At 35.1% G+C, this 12,065-nt stretch overlaps 1 long non-coding RNA gene across 1 annotated transcript in view; it reads right to left on the bottom strand.

Moving 5' to 3' along the window:
- LOC120587609 (uncharacterized) overlaps positions 1-12,065 on the bottom strand; it is a 254,268-nt gene that overhangs the window by 182,576 nt on the left and 59,627 nt on the right. The window contains exon 2 of the long non-coding RNA XR_005649038.1: positions 6,481-6,635. This is a non-coding gene — a long non-coding RNA (uncharacterized LOC120587609). The remainder of the gene's footprint in view (positions 1-6,480; positions 6,636-12,065) is intronic.

The raw sequence follows: 12,065 nt of genomic DNA, 5'->3' as shown, positions 1-12,065 counted from the left end.
GTTTACTTAATAATATATAATGAATGAACATCTTGCAACTGGATACATATATATATATACGTATATATGTATATATATATATATACATATATATATATATATACATATATAATTTTTTTCATGATTCTTTTCCATTGAATGGATGTATTCAATTTATCTTCTATTGAACATTTAAATTGTTTTAAAATTTTTATAATGGGAATCCTGGATCTCTATAGGCATCTTTATTCATCTATTTTTGTACAACTTTGGAAGTATTTCTTTAAGGTAAATTCCTAAAAATGGAATTTCTGGATGAAACCATAGAATTTCATATGTAGAGCCAAACAATTTACATTTCCACAAACAATGTATGAGATAAGAATACCATGTATGAGATAAGAATACCATGTAGTGCAAAGCATGCTAATTCAGGCAGCCATGTAATACTTAAGTGACTATAACATTAATCGTATAGACTGTCCATGTTCATTAAGAAAATCAGAAATATGCGATTAATATTTTTAAACCATTTTTCACTATTGATTTTTTTTTCAGTAGACATAAAGCAAAACAGACAGCAGAAATAATTGCATGAACATTTGAAGTAAAGATGAGAGCCAAAGTAATTATCTAACCTAAAAGTAAAACCAACAAAAACACATTTACTTTAGTTGTCTAGGAATTGTTTCTGTTTCCTATGGGTCTTCATGGTCCCAAATTCTAAGATTAGAAACCTCTGACTACTTTAAAAACATGATGACTTCTCTGGCTACAAGCCTAATGTCCTATTTCCTCTGACAGAAAGGCTGCAGAAACAAGAGAAACAAGGAGAGAAAGATCCACAGGATGGCAGGGGTTTAACTATATGTGTTCATGAAGAAAAATGCCAACAAGACCACATGTATCATGGTAGAAAACACCATGAAGAGATTTCCCAAAGAAACCCCTGAGCCAAAACTCTTTCTTAGGTAAAAAGTATCATTATCTTAGAGTACATTCCTCTCCTGTCATGCATTCATGAGCAAAATGCTTTCTGTTGAAAGCTCATTCTGAAAATGAAATGCAATCCCACGATAAGCCTAGCATCCCATGAAGACAGGACAGAGTAAACAAAATAATCCTCACTTTCAGTTACATTTCTTTGTTTTAGGTAGGATCTAGAATGATCAGGAAGTAAAATTCGAGAAATTCTGACCCTTTGAAATACAGACATACCTGTTAAATTTGGCCAAGGTTTCTTTTTAAATTTATTTATGTATTTTAATTAGTTTCAAGTATACCGTACATTGGGTAGACATCATATAGTGCATAAAATGACCCACCTAATTGCTCCCTCCCTTCCTTGACCCTCCACCTAGCCAGCATATTAATGCTGATTGCATTTCCCATGTCGTGCTCCCCATCCCCGTGACCATCTATCAGCTACTAATTTGTACTTCTTTAACCCTTCCCCCTATTTTCCCAGCCCCCCAAACACCTCTCCCTTCTGTCCATCACCAAATTGTCCACTACATTTGTGAGTCTGTTTCTGATTAGTTTGTTCCTTTTATTCCTCAGATTCCACATATAAGTGAAATCATATGGTATTTATCTTTCTCTGTCTGACTTAAATACCTTCTAGGTCCATCAAGGCAATATCTTTTTCCATCTTCTTCCTTTTAGTCTGTATGTGTGTCTTTTAATCTAAAGTGAGTCTCTTGTAGGCAGCATATGTAAGGGTCTTGTTTTCTTATCCATTCATCCACTCTAACTTTTAGTTGGAGCACTTAATTCTTTTCCATTTAAGGTACTTATTGATAGGAATGTAGTTGTTACCATTCTTTAGGAATGTAGTTGTTACCATTCTTTATTCCTATTTTTGATACATGTTTTTTCTTCTTAAAGAAATCCCTTCAACATTTCCTGTAATACTGGTTTGGTGATGATAAATTCCTTTAGCTTATTTTTGTCTGGGAGGCTCTTTATCTGTCCTTCAACTCTAAATGATAGTTTTACTGAATAAAGTATGCTTGGTTGTAGATCTTGGGGCTTCATCCTGTCAAATATTTTTTGCCAAGCTCTTCTGTCCTGCATAGTTTCTTTTGAGAAATCAGCTGCCAGTCTTGTGGGTGCTCCCTTGTAGGTAACTATCTGCTTTTCTCTTGCTGCTTTTAAGATTCTCTCTTTGTATTTAAACTTTGGTGTTTTAATTATGATGTGCCTTGGTGTGGAACTCTTAGGGTTCCTGCTTTTTGGGATTCTCTGAGCTTCCTAGGGTGGTATGTCTATTTCCTTCACCAGGTTAGGGAAATTTTTCATCATTATTTCTTCAAACAACTGTTAAACATCTTGCTTTCCTTCCGGTACGCCAATAAGAAGGATATTTTTGACCTTTAATAGTGTCCCATAGACTCCTTAAATTATTTTTATAGTCTTGGCTTCTTTTTTCTTGCCATTCTGATTGAGTGTTCTTGGCTTTCCTGTCCTCTAGATAGGGCATTTGATCCCCTTCTTTATTCACTTTGTTTATTCCATTTAATATACTTCTTATTTCAGATAATGTGTTCTCCATTTCTGATTGGTTCCCTTTTATAATTTCTGTTTCCATTTTTAAGTTTCTTTTTTTATCTCTTTGTTAAAGTTCTCTACACTTCCCAAAAGTTCATTGAGCTTCTTTATATCCAGTTTTGAACTCTGCATCTGTTTGATTACTTGACTTCGTTATTTCTGGATCTCTGTTCTGTTCTCTCATATGGCTTCTGTTTCTTTGTCTTCCCATTTTGGCTGTCTTTCCCTGTCTGTTTCTATGTACTAAACAAAGCTCTAAGTTTCTTGGTCTTATTAGTGTGGATTTGTGAAGTAGGTTTCTAGTGGCACAGTCCTGAGAGGGGCTCAGCTGCAGGCCAAATTTAGCCCAAGCCTGTGCTTCTCCAGGGCCACCTGTTAAGATTCAGCAAGCAATCCACAGATGCTGTGCTTACAGTTGCTTCAAAGGGCCACACCAGAAACTGAGGCCGGCTGCCTACAATGTAAGTCTAGGTACTGCTTAGCAAGGAGCACCTGACTCACTGAGGCTATACCTGGATGTGGCTTGGGTGGGGCCGCGAGTTGGGGGAGGCCGGGTTTCATGGAATCCTCTGGGCGGAGCGACCTCTGTTATCCAGTTCAATGACCTCATGAGATATGGGGGCGCTGAGTTCAAGCACTGGGAGAAAGGAGAGTTCAACAGAGGAACAATGGATACCGTGGGCACTTCTGTACAGAGCGAGTCTCGTTTGGGCCCTCACTCGGACAATGTCTCCCTGTAAGTCCCTTGTGCCCCCTGCACAGAGCCAAATTCCTGCTTGAGTGTCACATTAACTCATATTACCTTTTAATTTCCTTGTAGAGAGGAAACTTTGCAGGGATAACCGAATAGTAGAGAAACAAAAATTCAGAGTTATTTGGAATCTTTCAGGTAAGGAATTCTCAGCAGCAACAGTGACATGTTCCTATGCTTTTGCTTAGATTAATTTTAAGGATTATTTTCCTTATTTGGAACATGCCTGCAAGAGGCAGGCCACAAGCAAGCTAGGGTATAGCAAACCTGAGAGTCAGTATTTGCCACAAATAATCCATAAATACATTACACACATGACAAAAATAAAATTTTATTTTCAATTTCTAGATATCAGCTAACTGGTTGGTAGTATTCTCATTCTAGTTATTGGGCAACTATTTAAGATGGAAGGACTGAGGTACTCAAATGAAAAAAGTAAATTAGCTGCACTCTCATGAACTGTGAGTCAAAGGAAAATATTTCTCATGGCCCAAGGCAAGTCTGAGTGACAGAGAACCCTTGGGGGGTCTACCTATATACTGCCAAGAAAAAAAACTAGAAATGGTTGCTCAGGAGGTGAGTTAAGATGTGTCCTGAGGTCACAAGAAATAAAAAGGAAAAAAGAAATGCGTACCTATAAGTAGATCAGCAAATTTTGAATAATGTCAATATCTTATCTTTTCATTCTTTTAACAGTCTTTCGCAACAGTTTTGAATTTTGATGAAGTCCATTTTATCAGTTGTTTATTTTATAGATTATGCTTTCGATGTTATATCTGAGAACTCTTTGCCTAACTTCAGGTTGTAAATATTCTTTTCTATATTTTTATCTAAAAGTTTGTGGCTTTACATTTTATACTTAAAGCTATGATCCATTTTATTTTTGTATAAGGTGTGAAGTTTAGGAGAGGTTAATTTTTTTTTGCATGTCTATATCCAATTGTTCCAACACCATTTGTTGAACAGATGATCCTTCCTCCATTGAATTGTCTTAGCAACTTTTCCACACTGTAGATCCCTTTACCCTCCCTATTTTATATTGTAATTGTCTTATATATTACATCTACATACATTACCCCTCAGCCCAAATTTCTACTTTTATCTCTTCTTCACCCTTGATATTTCAGTGTAAGAATCTCATTTATTTAAATGAATAAATTTCTTGCCTTCTAAGTTCTCTTTAAAAAATACAAGTTCTTCTCTACTCTGGCAGGGGTGGGACAAGGGTGGAGGGGGTGGTGTTATTTAGGTGTCTTTGGTTATATATGCACAGAAACTGATTTTAAAGGTCATGATATTATTAGGAGACTGGTGAGTTCACTGAATTGAAGAGAGAGGTGGACAATCGTTTCTCAGAAAGGGCAGAGAGCTAGGAAGACTTAGATTGTCAATAGTGAGAACTTATGGAATTTCTCCCTGGTATCTACCACTAACATGGCACCCATTGATTTTCTGCCCTTGGGAACCTCTGCTCTAGATTCAGATACCTGGCAAAGAGAATCCAGTCAGCCTAGCACATACCACTGGTCTATCCTAGTACCTAGGAAGGAAGGTATCTTGAATTGGCAGCCCTACCAGGAACATACAGAAAGGAAAAAGGGAAACTCTTTGAAGAAAGTAAAGATCTTTAGTTGGTACAAAAGGGAGAAGTGGTGCATAGAAGATTTACAACATCAAAAACCCTATCAGATAGTATTATAGTTTTTGCTTTTAATTATCAAATATATGTCTATTATATGTACTTAGATATTTGCCATTTATATTGCTCTACCTTCATTCTCGATGCTCCAAATTTCTTTCTGGTTTTATTTCCTTTCTGTCTCAAGAACTTGAATTAGTAATTTTTTTTTAAACCGATCTATTGGTGATAAATTCTATTAGTTTTCCTTCAGTTGAGAATGTCTTTATTTCACGTTCATTCCTAAAGAATGTTTTCACTAGATATTGAACTGTGGGTTGACAATTCTTTTCTTTCAGTGCTTTCAAAATGTTCCATTTTGTTCTTGCTTATACAATTTCCAATGAGAAAATTGTAGTCATTTGAATAATACATAATTTTTCTCTTGCTGCTTTCGAAATACTTTATTTGTCTTTAGTTTTCAACAGTTTTAATTGTGATGGGTCTCAGCATAGATTTCCACTTATATGAATTCATGGGAATTCACAGTCAAATTCAAAGAATCTAAGAATAGAATGGCAATTTCCAAGAGCTTGGCACAGGGGGAAATGGGGAGTTACTAATCAACAGCCATAAAACATCAGTTTAGCAGAATAAATAAGCTCTAGAGACCTGCTGTACAACATTGTACCTATAGTCAACAATAAGGTATTGTGCACTTTAAAATTTTCTTGAGGGTATATCTCATGTTAAATATTCATACTATAATAAAATAAATTTTTTAAAAAAGAAGTGCATGCTTTTACTTCTTTGAGTATATTTTGTCAGCTAATTCCAGCTGCTGTGACACATTAGCATCTCTCAATTCTTAAGTTGAGATCTTCCTGGTATTCAATTCTGTTCTATGTGTGTGCCACCTAATGACAAGTCTAACACATGGGTTGTGGTCTGTGCTTTAGTTCAGTTCTCAAAGTCTTTGCTATTCTGTTTAGGATCAGATTTATGCATGCATAGCTCAAGGATGAGCCCAGGAGTTCATAGATAGCTTTGTGGGTTTTCTTCCCAGGTTCCCACTTTCTCCATGATCTCCCTGGTATTTCTTGGTATCCTAAGGCCCCCTTTTCAATTTTCTGATAAGAAAGCTAGACTTTTCTTTACCTTTCCTGAGAATGGCCCCTCTCTGGGGCTGAGCAGCAGGATAACAGAGAGAAAAAAAAAAGCAACAGGGATTCATCCTTTTGGGACTACAGCTGCTTCAATCAAAGAGAAATGTTCCACTCTCTCAGTTCTAGGTGCTGAGGGCCCCAACTGTTTCTGGTCTCGCTGCTACTGCTACTGCCACAGTGTGATTGCCTAAGAACTAGAGCACAAGAGAATGGAAAAGAGATTCAAAAGAGGAAAGGGAGGAGAGTAGAATTTCCACCACTTTTCTCTAAGTGTTAGCTGATCCCCTTCCTGTTCCTCCAGCTAGAACTAGAGGTTTTCTCCTGGAGCTATGTCCATGCCTATACCTGCTTCTTGATTTGTTGCTACCTTAAGTTCAAACTGGAAGTTACCAGAGGATAAAAAATGGTAATCTCACCCTATTTGGTGGTGTTTTAACTTCTTTTCTTCTGTCATCTGCTTAATACCATTTCCTGTTCAGAGTCCTGAAATATCTGCTCCATGTATTTTGTCCAGGTTTTATAGCTATATTCAGTGGGAGAGACAAGATGAAATGTGCTTCCTCCATCTTACCTGGAACCAGAAAATTAATAAACATTCATAAAATTATGCCTTTACTTTGAAAGGATTAAAATTGCAGTGTTGCCTCCATTAAACTGATATTTGGTTTCTCCATTTTCCTAACTATATTTAACCTAGTTCAACTACATGTGAAGTTTGTTATCCATTGACCCACATGAGGTATTTTTTTTCAGACATCAGAGGCATTCTCTTTGAAAATTTACAAAAATATTTCACCAATGTTGTCTCTAGTTTCCTCTGCTATTTTCTATGTTAGTAACATAGAAAGACTACAATACATTCAATTATATAAAAACAAAATTTATATTTAGGATTAGAAAATAATAGATTATTACATTGCTTATTTGATTTTTATATTTCTGCATTATGCCATTTAAAGCAACTAACAACAACATAAAAAGTCTCAACATACCAAACACTAGCCAATTAAGTGGTCAGTGACACAAATAGAGAACTATTTTTAAAGTTTGTGCCACCATCTAGTGTTCTGAATTGTTCCACAATGCTAAATCCTTTTTTTAAAGAGTATTTTCTTTATGTGCCTAGTTTTTCAATGCTCTTTATACATTTTTAATCTTAAGACCTCCGTGATTTTTCATAAAATAAAAATTTCATAAAGGAATACATATAGGCAAGAGTTATTTCTTCCAAAAGAGATATGTCTTGTATACCTAAATAGAGTGCTAACTCTTTGAAAGCAGAAATTACATCTTTGCTGATATATGCTATAGGACTAAATATAATGCCTGGCAAATGGAACTGCCAAATATGGAAGGAATTTGGATTTAAAGTCTGGACATTAAAGAAGACAAGTAAAGATACACCATGCAGAAAGAGCCGAGAGGAGTAGACTTTGTATATCTCAAAGCATAATAGAAGTGGCTAAAAGTGAGGAGGAAGAGTTGCATAAAATTTACCTACTATCTTGAGGATTATAGTAGAAAAAGAAGAGTAGTTACAAATGAATATAATTTGCTTTTAAGGTAACAAAGAACAAATTTATGATTCTGTTTTAGCATATTAACCTGATGACAATAGTTTAATGAACTCTGCTTTTAGACTTTTAAATGCTAGGAATATAGCACATTTTTACTATGTAAAGTATTCCTTATCTAACAAAACTTTGATGTATAGCACAGATTTAAAAAAAAAAAAATTACACAAACTTTTCCCAAGGCTCTCTCTCACTCCACGTGTAAAAGATAAATATAGTTTGAATGGAAATTCCAAATATACACTGTTTATCCCAATAGATACTTACAGAACTGCAAACAAAAAAAATCCTGAAAGGGGGAAGATGAGCTTCCACCAGTTCCTCAAATTGAAGGCAAGAAAGTGAACACAGCAAGAATGTATATAGAAAATCCACAAATTACTATGAAAGTTATTGCAACTTACCAATTTAGGGTTTTTAGAATGAGCTAGCTACCTGATACACATGTAGGAATCTAAGACTTAGTAAAGAGGCCACCTGTTTATAAGCAGAGTGTTTTCTAGAAAAAAAATGCACACATTTCTCCTTGCAAAGCTGTCGAAGACATCTGCTCTCATACCAAGCTAGTTATAAGTGTCCAATAATTTTATTTTTAGGATTTCCTAAGTACTTAGAATGGTATTCTGCACATAAAATTCTCAATATGAAAGAATCAAGTTCATATAACATATATCTGTTGTTTTGATTCCATATAAAGTATCCCAGTGGATTTTCTCCAAAATACACAAAGACTAGGATGTGAAGTTTATAATTTACTGCCAGACCTAAATACACTATTTTACTTTCTTTAATCACAAACATATACAAAGTGGACATTCAATAAATGTCTGAAAGATAAAGGTATAAATAAATGAATTAGCTGGACTATAACCCCTGATGAAGGAAAGGAATCAGCCTATTCTTTCTTGTGGCTTCCTGCACCAAACTTTCAGAGCCAGCACACCCACAATGAAAGAACACCATCTGAAGGAAGCTTCACAACTGCTCTCTCATTAACACTGGGCTTCTGACATCCAGCACTTCTTAGAGTCCTAGTGTTAAGGAATGCATTCTGAGCCTCTGCCGGCACAGGCATGTCACAGTGATGCTTCTGAAACAAACTGGAGCTCAGATGTGCTTCAAGTCTTCACTTGTTTTTGATGGAAGTTGTGCTGGCAGCTGTTGTCATCATTAGCCTTGTGGCAATACTTTTTCCCCTAAGTATCTTATGTCTCCTATGAAAGCTTAAAGCTAGTTAAATAGGGAGGGACTTTGGAATATGTGCCAATGTCAAACAGTAAAGTTTTTATTTTCTCCTGTTGTAACAGCTTTAAAGGTCTGAATTTCCAAATCTCAGTCACTAACACCACTCAGGATTTTAAGTTGGATAATGGGGTGAGAACAGGAGAATCCTAATTCCTTCTCCTCCTTTTATGATCTTCACCAGAGAACTAGTAAATTAAAGATTTAGAACTTGCTAGGCACTTGGGTGTGGAATTCTCCTATAATCTTGGTGTTCATGGGATGAATGAGCTGTCCATCCACGGTTCTGTAACCTACAGAGTCAAGATATCTGAATCTATACAAACAACCCAATACGGTCTTCAGTGGCATTAGAATTTCCCTAGCAGTTGACCCAAGTGGCGCATTTAGAAATCCACAATAACTAATGTTCATTAAGCTCTTACTATATGCCAGGCAATATATTCAGTACTTTACATCATTAAATTTTCACAAAACACTCTGAGGTAGATATTTATCTCCATTTTACAAGTGAGAAAAACTTGATTAAAGAGATATGAAATTTACTTAAGTTTTTATTCACTATAAGGAAGACTTTTTAAAAAGAGTAATTAGCACTGCCTAATATTATGAAAATATCCACTCTACTAGACTGTATATTCTTTTAAGCCAAGAATAATTATTTACTTCATCTTTGTATCCCCACAATACGTAGAACAACATCTCACATACAAACTTCTTAATAAAAGTTTTCTGAGCAAATGAAAGGCCCCATAGCTCTGGAATGGTTGTATGTTTCTCTCTCTGTCCCTAAAATTTTCATATTAGAGGATAAGTTTAAGTTCTAGAACCCTCAAAGTCATTCATACTCACATATACACATACTCATTTACCAAGTTTACCAGATCCCCTTTTTAAATCCCAAAAGGTATAAGCCTCTAGGGCCAAAAGCAACAGCTGCTTAATAGGTGAACTTCAGCACTAAGCAACAGGTTGGGACAGGTAATTAAGGATATGAAATCCATTTGAAATTGCAGGGGAAATTTTGGGAAGTAGAATGTATTTATCGGAGTTGGAATTTGGCCAGGATTCTAAGGAAAACATCAATTACTCTTTGATAATATAAAGTAGCATATAAACACCATTGAACTGAATTCTGTCTAAGGTAGAAATTTCAGAGACCCGTAGGTGGGATACATCATTGCTGGACAAATTCTTCCATTAAGAGGAGTTCTTTATCACTTCATAGTAACCTCTCATAACTAACAAAGAAAACCTCTTTTGAGCTTAGCTGCAAAAGTGAATCCTAGTTAATAGAATTGAAGGCAGTTAAGAGGTCTTTCCAGCAGTTTAGTCTATCGTGCACATTAAATTCACTTAGAAAGCTCCCTTCAACAAAGTAACTCCATAGTCTCAGATATTTTGATGTAAAGAGACCCCAAGAGAGCTGATTTCATCAAAGTCTGACACTTCGCTGTCTGAGACAGCTTAGGTGTGGTCTTGCTTGCCGTAAAAGTGAGAGAATGGATTGAGTAACTTTCCAAGGTTTCTAACCACCTTTAAGATAGAAATTCTATTAAAGAATCTAAACTAAAGCATAACAAATAAAAAAGAGGGAGGGATCAATTGATTTAGGAAATATACCAATTTAAGTACAATGTGTGGACTTCATTTGAAATCTAACTCAAACAAAGCAATTTTTTTAAAATGAACTAATTGGAGAAATTGAACACCAATTGAATATTTGACGATCTTAAGGAATTTCTATTAACTTTTATGTGTAATGATGATAAGTAAATTTAGAGATGCATACTGTAGTATTTGTAATTAAAACGATATAATGCCTAAGACTGGCATTGACATGATATAAGGTGGAGAGAAGTTGGTAGGGGTGTAGATGAAACAAGATTGTCCATGTGTTGATAATACCTGAAGCTCAATGATGGGTATACATGAGGGTTCATTATACTATTTTCCTTCACTTTTGCATGTTTGAAATTTTCCATAATAAAAACTTTTAAAAGTAAGTTAATATAACTGTTCACCATAGGTTTGAGCATAAATAAAATGAGCCATGACTCAACTGCAATTTCCAGTAACAATTAAAAAAAACAAGAATGTAAATTATAGTGTCATTTTATAGTAACAATTTTAAACTTTCTCTAACTCATAAAATAAATTTTCAAAAACTTAAAATTATTTGAAAACATAAACCCTTATACTATTATTTACTTTGTATATATTTGAATTTTTTCCAATAAATTTTTTAAAACTTCATCCTAAATTAAGCAAATCACATTATTTTTCTAAACTCCAACTGAGCCGAACCCAATTAATTAATGTTTTATTAACTAATAAATGAAGCCAACGCACTTGTTGGGTTTCGGTTTTTTTTAGCATTTTGCTTTAATAAAATAAATAATTCATTCAGTGTATTTTTGTAAATATTTATGTAAAATTTACTGAATTCCTAATACTCTCGTTAACATGCTAAAAGATATTGAGACTGCCAGAAAGGTAGGAAATGGTATCTGCCTTTGAGAACTTACAGCCAGATTTAAAGATGAGATTTATGTAAGATTTAATTAGAGCATAATAAAAGTCTGAATATTCAATAAGTTAATTTGCACCGCTAATCAAGCCTATGGTCTTTTAAAATGATCTCTAAACAAAACTGAACCCAACCAATTAATTGTTCAGTCCAGATTCCTATATCTCTCTATTTGCTTTATTTGTAATTATTGTTATTTTATTACTGCTTCAACTTTTTTAAAGAGTCTGTTGCTGCCTGAACTTTTTAAAGCTTATGTGCAGCTGACTATGAATTAACCCAACATAACCCCCTTTCTAGCCAATAGAATATGACAAATATTCTAATAATGGGATGTCTTATCACTCCCTTGACTATATTATGTTACACACCACTCTGTCTTGCTAGCAGACTCACTTTAGAGACTCTCCTTATGGCTTTATGAATTAAACAGCTATGTTGAGAAAACCCACATGGCAAGGAACCATGGGAAGCCTCGGACCTGCTCGTAGCTGCTAAGAACTGAGCGTGGCCTCCAACTAACAGCTTGCAAGAAGTCACAGTGCTACAGTCACAAAGAAATTAATCCAGCCAACAAATTGAGTGAGCTGGGAAGCAGATTCTTCCCCAGTCAAGCCTCCAGATAAGACTGCAGCCAGCCAACACCTTGATTACA

The sequence above is a fragment of the Pteropus medius genome, unplaced genomic scaffold (genome assembly GCF_902729225.1).
Source record: "Pteropus medius unplaced genomic scaffold, Ma_sr-lr_union100, whole genome shotgun sequence".
Taxonomy (NCBI): Eukaryota; Metazoa; Chordata; class Mammalia; order Chiroptera; family Pteropodidae; genus Pteropus; species Pteropus medius.
Note: the sequence above shows the minus strand (reverse complement) of the source record. Positions and strands in the feature narration are given on the sequence as shown.